General features: G+C 40.1%; 1 long non-coding RNA gene across 1 annotated transcript; it reads left to right on the forward strand.

Annotated features, from left to right (window-relative positions):
* Positions 1-13,725: 13,725 nt before the first annotated feature.
* Positions 13,726-15,592, forward strand: LOC135471159 (uncharacterized). The gene is made up of 3 exons (XR_010444418.1): positions 13,726-13,879; positions 14,811-14,906; positions 15,569-15,592. It is a non-coding gene; the product is annotated as an uncharacterized LOC135471159 (long non-coding RNA).
* The last annotated feature ends 3 nt before the right edge of the window (positions 15,593-15,595 follow it).

Raw genomic sequence — 15,595 nt, forward strand, 5'->3', positions numbered from 1 at the left:
GTAGGAAGACAGTATCTGGTTGAAGATCGTAGGAATATGTACCCCTCATTGCACAATAGGATGAAATCTCTGTACAAAGACAGTATCTGGGTGAAGATCGTAGGAATATGTACTCCGCATTGCACAACAGGATGAAATCTCTGTACAAAGACAGTATCTGGGTGAAGATTGGAAGGAATATGTACCCCGCATTGCACAACAGGATGAAATCTCTGTAGAAAGACAGTATCTGGGTGAAGATCGTAGGAATATGTACCCCTCATTGCACAATAGGATGAAATCTCTGTAGAAAGACAGTATCTGGGTGAACATCGGTAAGAACATGTACACCTCATTGCACAGTAGGATGAAATCTCTGTAGAAAGACAGTATCTGGGTGAAGATCGGTAGGAATATGTACCCCGCATTGCACAACAGGATGAAATCTCTGTACAAAGACAGTATCTGAATGAAGATTGGAAGGAATATGTACCCCGCATTGCACAATAGGATGAAATCTCTGTAGAAAGACAGTATCTGGGTGAAGATTGGAAGGAATATGTACCCCTCATTGCACAATAGGATGAAATCTCTGTACAAAGACAGTATCTGGGTGAAGATTGGAAGGAATATGTACCCCGCATTGCACAATAGGATGAAATCTCTGTAGAAAGACAGTATCTGGGTGAACATCGGTAAGAACATGTACCCCTCATGGCACAAAAGAATAAAATCTCTGTAGAAAGACAGTATCTGGCTGAAGATTGGAAGGAATATGTACCCCTCATTGCACAATAGGATGAAATCTCTGTAGAAAGACAGTATCTGGGTGAAGATTGGAAGGAATATGTACCCCGCATTGCACAATAGGATGAAATCTCTGTACAAAGACAGTATCTGGGTGAAGATCGGAAGGAATATGTACCCCGCATTGCACAATAGGATGAAATCTCTGTAGAAAGACAGTATCTGGGTGAAGATCGTAGGAATATGTACCCCACATTGCACAATAGGATGAAATCTCTGTAGAAAGACAGTATCTGGCTGAAGATCGGAAGGAATATGTACCCCTCATTGCACAATAGGATGAAATCTCTGTAGAAAGACAGTATCTGGGTGAAGATCGGAAGGAATATGTACCCCACATTGCACAATAGGATGAAATCTGAGAACATCGTCCTCAACGTGCGCAGATCCACACCGTCCTCTGCTGTACGCAGATATACACCAGGCAGTGCGGATACACTTCAATGTTTAGGTCGTCTCCTTACGAGGACGCATACACAAAGAATGTCACGATTTATTCTGGGAACAGCAAAATGGGCTACAGTTTGAATCCGGTGTATTTCTTCAGGCAGAGAGATCTACGCATGTTCGTGAGCTATTGCAGCCCAGGAGACTTAAAGCTTCAAAATATGTTTGACACATAAAAGGTTAGAATACTCTTCATTACATTCACCAATTCTTGGCTTACCCAACGTTTATGTTCTTGAGTTAGGTACCATATAAACCTTTAACGTATACATTTGGGAAACTATTCAGTAATTTCTCTTGCGATTCTAAACTCCAAATGCTGATTTATAAAGTAATGAACCAGATACAACTCCGTGGTGTTTTAAATCTTCTAATATTTATAAGATTAGACCGTTAGCTTGACCTTGCCCTAGCCATTATACAATGGAAGTTCAGTGCATATTTAGATCCACGCTAGATAATTTGACTTTTTAAATCTTAACCTTCGTCAAGTATGCATTGTCGTCTCACGGTCTTAAATATTCTCGATGACAAAATGTAATATGGTCGATCCAGTCTTTGTAGATAAATGTATGTGTTATTACAAGGATATAAGGCTGAAACGATCACCTTATATAACCCGTATTAGAATATAAGTCATATATATTATGTACTGTACACGAAAATAATATGTTGCTGTTGAAACTCCATCTCAACAACCTCTGGTTTTTACCTTTCATCTTAAGTAAAAAAACACAAGAGGGTTCTGGTCACTGAAGACAATAATGAAATCTACAGAAGCCGTCAAATAGACTACAAAATGCTTCAATGCCAAAACAAGAGATAAGCGTTCTTTCTCAAAAGTAGAATACACTCTTAAATTTGTCAAATTTACGAGAAAAATAACAACTTGGATGATGAATCCCTGGCCTTCTTGTAGTAAGACAGTTTCTGCAGCAACATCGCTTACATCAATTGTTAGCTTAAAAGGCTTATCAAAATCTGGAGCCGAAAGCACCGGAGAACTACGTAGAACTACTTAGATTTCTGAGTCTCATAAAAAAACTCTCACATTATCTCCACATGGTTGCTCCAGTTGTCACTATAAAGAATGACATCATTAATAAAAGCCCGACATCCTGGAAATCCTGCAGTGACAATATTCACCAGGCATTGGAAAGTCGCTGACGAATTTTTCATACCGAAGGGCATGACTTTTTAGAAATAGTGTCCATCTGGAGTCACGAAAGTCGAGACTTCTCGAGCACGATCTGTCAGGGGAACTGGCCAAAAGCCTTTGAGCAAGTCGAATTTTGAGACAATTTCCCAATAGAGTCCAAACAATCGTCAATACGAGATATGTGATAATTGTCAGATTTAGTAAGACTGTTTACCTTCGGGTAATCTGTGCACATCTGGTAACTGCCATCCTGTTTCGGTACCAGGATGCAGGGTGAACTCCATTTGCTTTGACACAGTTCAATAAAGTCGTTTTCCAGTAGGTACTGGATTTCTTGTTGGAGATACTTGCCTTTCACAGGATTAAGTCTATACGGGTGTTTAATAGACTTAGACTTTCCAACATCCACATGATGGTGAATCAAATCAGTTGAAAGGAAATGTTTACATTCCTGGATGAGATCACACATCTGTTGACGTTGTCCTGGTTGAAGATGACTCAGTTTACTGTCCAAATCGTTGAGAATGTCCGAGTTCTGAAGCTTACGTTTACTGATGTCACCATTCAGGTCCGTCTTGGCAAGGCTCACTGAATTTTCGCGAGACGTCTGTAAGTCTGGATCAGGGCCAGTACTAACTACATTTACTGGATATACGTTGTTACTATCCGTGCAATTTCTCTCAATAATTGGTTTTAACATATTCATGTGGCAAACTTGTTTTGCTTGCCGTCGATCAGGTGTACTAAAAACATAATTAAGATCACTTAATTTCTTATCATTAACGTAAGGTCCATAATATCTAGCTTCTTATGGCTTCCCAGTAACAGGGAGTAAAGCTAACACCTTATGCCCTGTCTTAAACTACGCTCTACAAAATATCTATCATATCTGTCTTTCATAGACTTCTGAGACATTTTCAAGTTGTTCTGAGCTAATTGACACGCTGCAGGTAACTTAGTACGGAAGTCAGATACATATTTTAACAGATTCAAATTTTCATTAGTACCTGACAAGAACTTCTCTCTAATTAATTGCAATGGTCCACGTACTGTGTGACCAAACACTAACTCAAAAGGACTGAATCCTAAGGATTCTTGTACTGATTCTTTAATGGCAAACATAGTGGCAAGATATGGAACCCCTACGTCCCACTCTTTCTCAGTATCAAAACAATATGTCCGAATCATATTTTGGTGGAGCCTCTCCAGTGCACCTTGAGATTCGGGGAGATACGCTGAAGACTTAAATTGCGCGATGCCCAATTCATGCATTACCTGTTGAAATATACTGGACATGAAATTAGAACCTAGGTCCGACTGCACTGATCTGGGTAAACCAAACAAAGTAAAAAAACTTACCCAAGGTCTTAGTAGTAATATTCTGCAAAGGTATAGCCTCAGGAAAACGTGTAGCAGAACCTTCCCATAAGAACGCCAGACTTAACATAATAACAAACATTACTACCAGAGTATGTTTTATCAGAAAATTACAAAGTGTCGGTCAACAACAGAGACTGTGAAACACCAGTATCTCCTTATATCTTAACAGGTGTGGCATTACTCAAATCATGTGACAGTGATACAAAACCATGATGAATAAATGGTTCAAAAATCTCCATAACAGAACCCTGATAACTATCTTCAATCTTAGAACTAGATGAAATAGGAGACTTACCAAACAAACTGCTGTCTTCAGCATCATGTTCTGCATTACTAAGTGTAGGCTTCATTGGAGTGACACACAATCCAGTAGGCTTTTGACCTTCCTGTTTTCTCTTTAACTTCCAACATTCTGATATAACATGATCTTGTTTCTTACAGTAGTTACATACTACACTACCAGTCTGCTTGTCAGAAAATGAACGCAATTAAGCACTCAAATTGGAACTACTTCCTCTATTTACATTTGACTTAGGATAATTTGAAGCTTCTTTTCTGTTGTTTTTTGCAGTAAACGAGGCACAATACCCACTTGTTGATTGGGAGTGATTCCCCTTATAGTTTTAAATGACTGAGTTGGCTTGCTATTGAATCTAACCTTATAAGTAAATGAATAATCGTCGGCCAAAGTTGCCGCCCTGTCAATTGTATCAGCCTTCTGTTCATCGATGAATGTTCTTATCTCACTAACAACACATCGCTTGAAGTCTTCAATTAATATGAGCTGTCTTAACTTGTCATAATTACCGACTTTCTGTGACGTACACCACCGATCAAAAAAGTTTTTTTTATAGAAAACTCCACAGAAGTCTGATCTTTAGATTTCTCATAGTTACGAAACTTCTGACGATAAGCTTCAGGCACTAACTCATAAGCTTTCAGTATAAACTGTTTAACACAATCAAAATTAGCAGCCTGCTCTGCAGATAACTGAGTATAAATCGCCCTCGCCTTACCAACTAATACGCTCTGTAAAAACATAACCCAACTTTTCTTAGGCCTTTTCTAATTTTCTGCTATTCTCTCAAAATGGAGAAAATATTTATCAGCCTCTTTCTCTTGAAAAGCGGGCACTAACCGGATATGCTTAGTAACATCAAATGCTGACTCTTGTTTACTGGAACGACCTAATCTCTCATCTCTCTCAAACTCCAATCCTATTAATTGAAACTCACGTTTTCTCTCCCACTCCCTCACTTGCATTTCTCTTTCATCTCTCTCTTTTTGTATTCCTCTATCCTCTTTCTCTTTTTGCATTTCTCGCTTCTCTTTCTCTGTTTGCATTTGCATTTCTCTCTCCTCTTTCTCTTTTTGCATTTGCATTCATTATTCTGTTGCGGTTTAGCTATAACAGAATTGACAAACTCAGCGATTTTAAACTTGTACATAAACAATACATACATTTATTTACACAGTGATGGTCCACTGAATCTAAAGACGCACCAAAACACGCAGTCTCTGTGTGTAGATCAACCACAGGATGGCTGTCAAAATGCAGACACGTCCTATGCACAAGCTGGTCAGTTCTCAAGTCCCCATACTCAAAATCTATACAAGATACTACCCATTGTGATTGCCAGTGCTATTTTTAGACAGCCTCAGTACCAAAAACCGAGCTGGCCCATTCACAGAAACATACCCATACATGGACTAGGCCAGGCCGACAGTAAACAGTATATGGACTAGGCCAGTAAACACAATACCAAGGCATATGACAGTGTTCACAAACTGGTTCATACCTTTGTGAGTATTCAATTTTCATAAAAGCAGCATATTAACTGATACATCAGCTTTATCCTACCAAACTTTACCTTACTATTACGTTTTTTTTGGGGTGATTGTTATATTTGTTTATTTATTAATTAATTAATTAGTTTATTTATTTATTTATGTATTTACTTATGTATTTACTTGATTGGTGTTTTACTTCGAACTCAAGAATATTTCACTTATACGACGGCGACCAGCATTATGGTGGGAAACACACGACCATCTGCAGGCTGCTAATAGAATCCTCATGTAGAATTAATAGAATATATGTGTTATATTTAACATAACAATCTGCTGCAACAAGAATACATTCTAACATTCTAACACTCAGACAACAGACTTTCTGTGAAAATTAGCACATTAATTTTTTGAGCGTATACGTCTAAGATACACACGTAAGTATGCATTACACAAGAGTAAATTTTCCACGAATGTTGTAACGCTTTTGTATATTTGAAATAACTTTCAATACTTTCAGTTAAGGAAGTAGTGACACAGGCTTCTGCTTCTGTTATTAGCTATATGGTATTGACATACTGTGTAGGTATGCACGGGTAAAAAGATGCATTGAATAGGCAGGTAAAGACAAGGTCATTTTCTGACAACATAACTCTCTCCGTGAGAGAACATTGTATGTTACATTTTAGTGTCCCTCAGTTGTTTGGTTTGGTAGGTATTGGATTTGTGAAGTTTTCACTTTGAGATGATGAAAAGTAACTATCCTCTAGTATCCATGGTATTCTTCACTACCATTGCGATTGTGCTCATCAGCGATATTTCATCAGGTATGTAACTTTCGTCTCGTCATGTAAACTAGCTAGTCGGAATGCTTAGACATACAAATGTACCCTGAATCGACGATGATGAACATACACATATACCCTGAATCGACGATGATGGACATACACATATACCCTGAATCGACGATGATGGACATACACATATACCCTGAATCGACGATGATGGACATACACATATACCCTGAATCGACGATGATGGACATACACATATACCCTGAATCGACGATGATGGACATACACATATACCCTGAATCGACGATGATGGACATACACATATACCCTGAATCGACGATGATGGACATACACATATACCCTGAATCGACGATGATGGACATACACATATACCCTGAATCGACGATGATGGACATACACATATACCCTGAATCGACGATGATGGACATACACATATACCCTGAATCGACGATGATGAACATACACATATACCCTGAATCGACGATGATGGACATACACATGTACCTGAATCGACGATTAAGCTTTCTTTTGTTGTTTAGAGGTGTGCGGATAAATTTTGATCGTGTGTTAACAATTTACAGTATTTATTGTTATAGCACCATTATCAGCTAAACGTAACAGTATTGTTTCTGTTCTACGCCTATGTGTTATTTCATGTGTCAGAACACTTCTCTGAAATGTATGTGCAGGGTCGCCTTCATAGTAACCAAAACATTTAAGATTCTTCTAGGTCTTCTACCGGCTCTGATAGCTTAGTTGGCAGAGCGTCCGCTTCGGGAGCTGTAGATCCACACCTAAGACTTTAAAAAAGGAAGTTGTATCTCTGAATTGACGTTCAGCATGAAGGGGACAGTGCAATGACTGGTTGACCCGTATCAGTCTAATGGCTCGGCGGGACGGCTTACTTGCCTTCGGCAAGTCGTCTCAGTGAAGAGCTCTAGATAAAAGACAGTTGGAAATTCGTCCTCCTGCAACAAAGGAGGCACATTACATGCAGACTAATGATTCCTTCGTCGTCATATGACTGAAAAATTGTTGAGTACGACGTTAAAGCCCAAGTACTCATTCACTCACTCCCAGGTCTTCTTCATGAAAATGTCTTCGGTAAATATGATATGACACATATTAATAATATAAAGAGATATTTATGTGAATAATTCCTGGCTGTCACGATTTGTGGATGTATATACTTACAACGGGATAATACTTCCTGATTTGTAATTTTTTTAACCTTCGAATACGAAGTGCAAAAGCTCGGTTAAATCCTAGCTAGACATTTACTGTATATATGTGAGTTCGCTTGAACTATTGGCTTTTTGTTCTGAAAGTGGCCATGTTGAGAATTTGCGTTCTGAGAAGCCTCACTAGTGTAATACACTGACGCTGTTTATGTCATTCTTTATTTGAGAGCGGATTTATACTGTAATATTACAACTTGTTTTTCGGCTGCATCGTAATTAGAAAAAACAAAACATATCATCGTAAATGCGAACAATCGTTTGGATGTTAACTTAAATTATAAAGACCAAACATCACATCAAGAGGAAAAGCTGTAGAAGAGAACATTAATAGACACCAATATCCACTATAGCTGTGGACAAGGGCTACTTTCAAACAGAAAAGCAACATAGTTTGATCAGTGATTTCTGAAGAAAGGTAATATACAATCGTCGAATTAAGTTTTTATGGAATGTGGTTTACTTATGTATGTATTGACGTTCTTACACATAATGAAGTGGTCCAGTTTGTCTGTGAGTTGAATACTTGGTTGAATTAATGTCATTGCGGAACCTTACTTTCAAAATATAAAGATAAAATCTTTGTGGACAGACCGTGTGAGATAGCTGTACATATACACATCATTTTATTTCAAACAATCCCATGCAGTATATGTATATGTACCGAAATGTTTAGTAAAGAGTTGAAAAGTCTCAGCATTGATCAGCATCACACGACGACTGGCCCTGAATGTGACAAAATGTAAGACAAGTCGTATCGATCAAACGATAAATTCTGATGTATAAATAAGATCCGGTTCTGTCTACAAGCCTAATAATTACCCATTTTGATGATAATGTAATATCCCTTCGATAGAATAATGCAAGCATTTCCGTCACAAAGCAAACATTGCTCAGGCAAAATTTTCTTCCTTTCACGAAACTTATATTCAGCCTAATCAGTGATTATATACAGTTATATACATATGGTCGAAGTTAACAGTACTTTGAAAGGCTTTTAGTAGACTATAGCTGAGACATGAGTAAGTCGAATGTATATTTTCATAGTGAAAATGATTTGATTTGATTAGATTAGTATTTTACGCCGTACTCAAGAATATTCCACTTATACGACGGCGGCCAGAATTATGGTGGGTGAAAACCGGGCAGAGACCCACGACAATCCGCAGGTTGCTGGTAGACCTTCCCTCGTACGCCCGGGAACTCGAACTCACAGCCTCGTGCGACCTTCCCTCGTACGGCCGGGAACTCGAACTCACAGCGACCTCATTGGTGAGAGACTGCTGGGTTCATCAAGCTGCGCCAGCGCGCTAACCAACTGAGCCACGGAGGCCCCATATTGAAAATGACACAGAGCTTAGGGATATAAACATTCAGCCCAAACATAACCGAGTAGAAAACAAACGACGTCTGCTCACATTCTCTCCTCACCATGCGTTGAAAACTCTTCCATATATTTTTTATATACTGACGTCCAAAAGAAACTTTACCAAGGTTTTGAGAAACGACCGAACAAAAGCAATCACATGTTGCATATGCAAGAGATGTGTATTCAAGAGAGTGATGTTTTATGACGGTGTGAACTAGATGAGACTCCATGATAGGAGAAACATTTTCATGAACAGTCACACACAGACACATGTGTGTCCAAATGAAACAAGTTAAAGTCGCATTTGTAAAGTTTCTTTTGGACGTCAGTATATTTATTTGATTGGTGTTCGCGCCATATACTCAAGAATATATCACTTATACGACGACGGCCAGCATTTTTTATTTACTTGACTGGTGTTTTACGCCGTACTCAAGAATATTTCACTTATACGACGGGAAACCGGACAGAGCCCGGGAGAAACTCACGACCACCCGCAGATTGCTGGAACACCTCCCCATGTACGACCGCGGAGAAAAACAGCATGAGCTGGACTTGAACTCACAGTGGCCGCATTAGTGAGAGGCTCCTGAGTCATTGCGCCATGCCGTCGTGCTAACCAGCTCGGCCACGCAGGCCCCCTGTCGATATTTCAGACAGGTAGACGAATTTTGACTTCAGACAGGGGAGAGTGAGTGAGTGCTTGGAGTTTAACGTCGTATTTAACAATTTTTCAGTCATATGACGACGAAGAAATCCTTAGGGTGCATGTAATGTGCCTCCTTGTTGCAGGACGTGCTGCTTCACTGAGACGCCTTACCGAAGGCAAGGAAACCGCCCCGCCCGAGCCATTGTACTGATACGAGTCAACCAGTCGTTGCACTATCCCCTACATGCTGAACGTCAAACGAGGACGTTCCTTCCTCTTTTAAAGTCTTAGGTGTGACTGTATAGATTATGTCATCAGACGACGAGGCCTGTATAGATTATGTCATCAGACTACGTGACCTGTATGGATTATGTAATCAGATGACGCGACCTGTATAGATTATGTCATCAGACGACGCAGCCTGTATAGGTTATGTCATCAGACGACGAAGCCTGTATATATTATGTCATCACACGACGCGGCCTGTATACATTATGTCATGGATATATAATACCATCGTCCGACACGGCCTTTATAGGCTAGGTTATATTCTATAAAGGTCGACATTATGATGGCACGACGACGATGTGATGGCACAAAGGCACGAAGCGGTAGCACTATGGTAACGAAACGATTTCAGAGTGATATGAAGCAATGTGAGGAAGAAATGAAGATACGAATCGTTTCATCGGTTCGTGTCATCGTTTGGCTATACAATGTCCTTGACCTCATGGCGTTATCGAGCCTACACATACATAAACAATTTTATTTCCCAGTTGCCTATATGATTCTCAGAAAGCAACATACATTATTATATTATGCATATATTCTTTAATCGTCGGAAATATTCGGAAATGACGTCATGGATGAACATACAGGGAACGCGAGATCAGCTTAGCGGGACCACCTTAGCGGCCCCTTTTCGGGCTTTACCCCAACAAAGTTGTTAGACGGCTATCACCATTGACGTCACCACAGGAGGCTATTTACTTTCCGGACAGGCTGCTGGGGCCTTAGGAAGATTGTTAAGCCATTTTTACGCTCCAAGAAGACAGCTTCGAAGCTTTTTGACCGGCCCGGATAGCACAGTTGGTAGAGCGTCCGCTTCGGGACGGGTAGATCCAGGATCAATCCTTGATCGAGTCACACCTAAGACTTTAAAAGAGGAAGTTGTAACTTCCTCGCTTGGCGTTCAGCATGATGGGGATAGTGCAACGACTGGTTGACCCGTATCAGTATAATGGCTCGGGCGGGGCGGCTTACTTGCCTTCGGTAAGTCGTCTCAGTGAAGCAGCACTAAATAAAAGAGCGGTGGAAATCCGTCCTGCTACAAGGAGGCACATTACACGTACATGTACCCTAAAGGTTCCTTCGTCGTCATATGACTGAAAAATTGTTGAGTACGACGTTAAACCCCAAGCACTCACTCACTCACTCGAAGCTTTTTGATACGTCTATATGTCAGGCCACAGGAAAAACTCCGTATTAAGAAATAATACCCGAGCGTTTCATGTATCCCTTAATCAACATGGCCCTTAGTGTGACCTGTGACACTAAGTAAGTGTCCAGGACAATGTGACTCTGTAACGGGAGCACTGTGCCAATGCTCAAACCAACAGTGCCAGGGGGAATATCCCCTTGACTCAGAGATCCGAGTTCAAAAATTCCGCTGTGATCCAGAGTTCTTCAACCATTACACTGGTACCGTGACCAAACAGGTTCCAAAACGCATGGAGCACTGGGCCATTGGAGTGTGGGTGTGTCTTGTGAGAGGGAAAAGACAGGGAAATCCTGTAATGGTTACAGGATTTTACTCCGTGGGTCACTTTAGGATTCATTTGAACTCGGATCTCCACAGCCGATGTTCAGCGCTCGACCAACTGAGCTAAAGGCAAATTTCCCACGAGCTACTGCTAGAATGAGCACTAGGAAGCTGGCCCCGTTACACCCAAGATCAGACAGGATAATTAATTAATCCTGCTTCAGGTCAGTGTTTTAGTAGCATGCATGGGACGGAGTGTACCTAAGTCTGTCACTGTAGCCCTTCGTGTCACCTGTCACCCTCAGACAAACTTTCAGGATAACGTACCTTCTGTTTCAGTTTCAGGCCAGTGTCTAATGAACAAGTACGGACCAGGCTGTAGCTATGACTGTCACTGTGCCCTAAATGTGACATGTCAACCTGAAGCAGGGTGTGGTGAGGACTGTGCTGTCGGCTGGGACGGGCCCTCGTGTCAGAGGCGTGAGTATATAGAAACTGAGCTTTACTGAACCACAGCGTTAAAAGCTGAGAACTTTTAACATCTTTGGCATTAATAACATATCGGGTCATAAAGAATTGAAACAATGAAGAAAAGCTATACTATGTGCTTTGCGGGGAGGGGGAGAGGGTTACTTGTCATATTTGACAGCTGCACAATTCCCACAATACCAATATTCTGTTAATGAGATTGTTGTTTTTCAGAGAATGTGGCTCTAGGAAGACCAACAAATCAGTCGTCGGACTACAAAGGAAAGTATACATCTGATCTGGCTGTGGATGGCCGAGTAGGGTACAACCTATACGATACACCGTGTTCACACACAGATGAAATATCAGGCACCCAATTTTGGTTGGTTACACTGGATGAGACGTACTGGATCAACAATTTTACGATATACAATAGAGACGGATATCGAAGTAAATATGTCTTGGCCATTTGTTAGAGTTTCAAATTAGGAATCGCTTCCGCTTACCGCAATCATGTCAGTTATGGTTTCCTTTAGTGATAGTAAATGTTTTGCGGTAGGAATTCCATTTCTCGCTGGTTAGACTTGGGGTTTGATTTTTCCTCCACATATGTAGATATTTATTCGTCTGTCTAATCTACTTCTTACTTGTATGAATGAACAGAGCAGCCGTAGTAATCAATCCCTCTTACCGCAGTATCGTAATTTATATGAATCTTCTGGCTAGTTCGATTGGAAAGTTATATCTTCTTGTTTATCAGATAAATATATACTACATTGTAAACTATTTCCATGTTAGAAGGCTTTAACATTTGACAAATGTGATCTACTGTATAAATAATAATGAAATATTTGTAAAGATTCGCTTTCACAAGAAGGCAAACTTTTGAATTTTTAAAAATTATCACTTCGTGAATATTTGCTTTACCTAAAAGTAATAGGCTTAAATTTGCGAATCATGCATGCTGAAGAGTTACAGGCAATTTTCCTAAGCAGTTATTACGGGAATTCACTTGGGAGATGAGTGTTTGAATCGTTCATATCAAGCGACTCAGTACATGTGGCTGTAATCTTACATACGCTCTCTGATGTTGCATTTGTTCGACAGGCCAAGTGTTCTTGGTCATCCACTCGAGATCAATTATAACACAGGGCCCATTTCACAAAATGCACACAGCATTTCGTGCACGTAATTGTTAACGTTATGTGAACGTGACATTGTATGTATGCATGTTTGGGGTTTAACGTCGCACGCTTTTTAGCCATATGACAACCAATAGTCATTAGGTGTGTCTACATGCAGTGTGTGTTCTTGTGGCAGGGCGAGTCTATGCCACCTAAGAGTTGCCGCCACTGATGCATCATACCGGGCGCGTGCTTTAACCACTTAGTTTTGAGGGACAAGCAAGGTGGCAGCAAGTACCATTTTTAAAGTCTTCGGTATGACCACCAGGGTTTGATCCCGGGGTCTCCCGACTTCGAGGCGAAAGCTCTAGCCATTAGACCACTGAAACGGTCGTAAAATGGAACCATACCACAGCAATTGATGTCTGTGTTATTTGAATCTACTTCGTCCTTAGACTAGAACTTCAACGACTTTTCTTCAGAGGTGCAGTCAAGTTTTTAACAAATGACCGCAACTTTTAATCAACGACGTCGTCATGTGGGGATTGGTATTCTCCTTCGACGCATAAATCTTACTGTTCTTGGAAAACACTACAGAACAGTTACCTAAACCTATGCAGAATAATAAGGTAAAAACCAATGCGCTTGTTTTACCACATGAAAATGGATATATTAAACATTAACTCTAAACAGACCGACTGAACAACTTTATCCTGTCCGTGGGAAACGCCTCACAGAATTACGAAACCTGCTATCATGACAACACACCCTGGAACCAAAACCCAGGGGCCATCATTACCAGACAGTGTACGGGAGGTCCGGTGTCAGGAGACAGGATCAGGATAACAACACCATCAGGTGTTGTTCTAACACTGTGTGAAGTTCTCGTTTATGGTAAATGTTTGGCTCAGTAAAGATTTCTCGAATGTTTCTAACATATAAAGTGTAACATATAAGACGTACCAAATTCATGTCTCCCAGAGAGATTCTTATAATCTTTGCATCAATCGATGGATCAAAGATGGACACATAGAGAAAAATTGACAGGGACCGATTTCACACATCATGTAATGCATGTATTTCTCTGTTGTCTTCTGTTATTCATTTTTTTTTACTTTTCTTCCAAATGTAAGGTGTACCAAATTAACATTAATCGAAAATTACCTATATCGATAAATAAATTATCGATATCAATAAATATTTATCCATATCGATAATTTATCGATGTCAATAAATGGTTTATCTGTATCTATAAATGAATTAGCAATATCGATAAATAGCAGCAATATATCGATATCAATAAATCATTAGGGATATCGATAATTAGTGTTTCCTGTTGGTTTCAATGGAAATGACTACTCCCTTTACGTTGTTACAAAAGAGAGTCTGAGAAAAATGTGCGTATTTACCAGACGTAGCAAGGTCAGCCATCGAGTAGGGCAGTAGAATCAAGGCAGTCTCACCTAGGTCCGTGATTTAATGGAAACACGGTAGCGCTAGTCATCCAGGTACTAGTATAATACCTGTAAAAAGTTTTGGCAAATTTCATACATTTTACTCGGTTCCTCTAAAGCGGCCGGTGAAAAATATTACGAGATGTCAGGAAGGCCAGATCAGTAATTATCAGAGGGCAAAAAAATCGGAATTTTCGATATCGATAATAGTGGTATTTCATTTATTGATTTTGATAATTCATTTACTGATATCGATAATTCTCGATTAAATGTTAATCTGAGTATACTAAGTAAACGTAATTGTAACATGCTTTGTTCTACGTTGTGGGAACTATGGGAGTATAATTTAAGGCTTATTATACTCCTGGCAGTGTGTTCCGTTGGATGGTATGGTAACATGTGTGGCCGACGATGTGTGACGACGACAGCCTGTTCCAAATGTGACGTCACAGGAACACGTTGTGCAGGTAAATTGCATAAAACATACATATAAATAGGTTGATGCCGGGGAACAGGCATATTCATATTTCTCGTACCTGTGTTTGTAAAAGACGTTGTCTCGGTTATCGTGCCGTAGGCGATGTCATTTACGAGAAAAACTAAGGAAATTTGACACGATGTTTTGTGAAAGTGGGCCTGGTAGCAGATATAACCGATAAAAGAAAGACAGTATTGATCAACTTCATGACAGAAAGACTAATTTTTCATAATGAATGAGCGAGTGAGTGATGGGGCTTACCGAAGGCAAGTAAGCGCGCTGCCCGATCCATTATACTGATACGGGTCAACCAGTCGTTGCACTATCCCCTTTATGCTGAACGCCAGTCGAGGAAGTTACAGCTTTTTCTTTTAAAGTCTTAGATGTGGCTTGACCGAGGGTTGACCCTGGATCTACCGTTCTCGAAAAGGGCGCTCTACCAACTGTGCTCTCGGGGCCGGTTTTTTCATACTGAGTATTCCAGCAATAACCAGTACAAACTCAAAGTTTGTGAAACGTCTTTAGTGTAATAATTGACACTGTAAAAAATACCCAGACTTTGTCATGCCGGCAATGCAACAATCCTCAGCACAAAGTCACTTTCCAGTTTATTATAATACAAAGAGAATTACAAATCCATTTCCTCCACAGAATGTGTCGCAGGTCGTATGGGGGAAC

The sequence above is a fragment of the Liolophura sinensis genome, chromosome 7 (assembly GCF_032854445.1).
Source record: "Liolophura sinensis isolate JHLJ2023 chromosome 7, CUHK_Ljap_v2, whole genome shotgun sequence".
In the NCBI taxonomy this organism is placed as follows: Eukaryota; Metazoa; Mollusca; class Polyplacophora; order Chitonida; family Chitonidae; genus Liolophura; species Liolophura sinensis.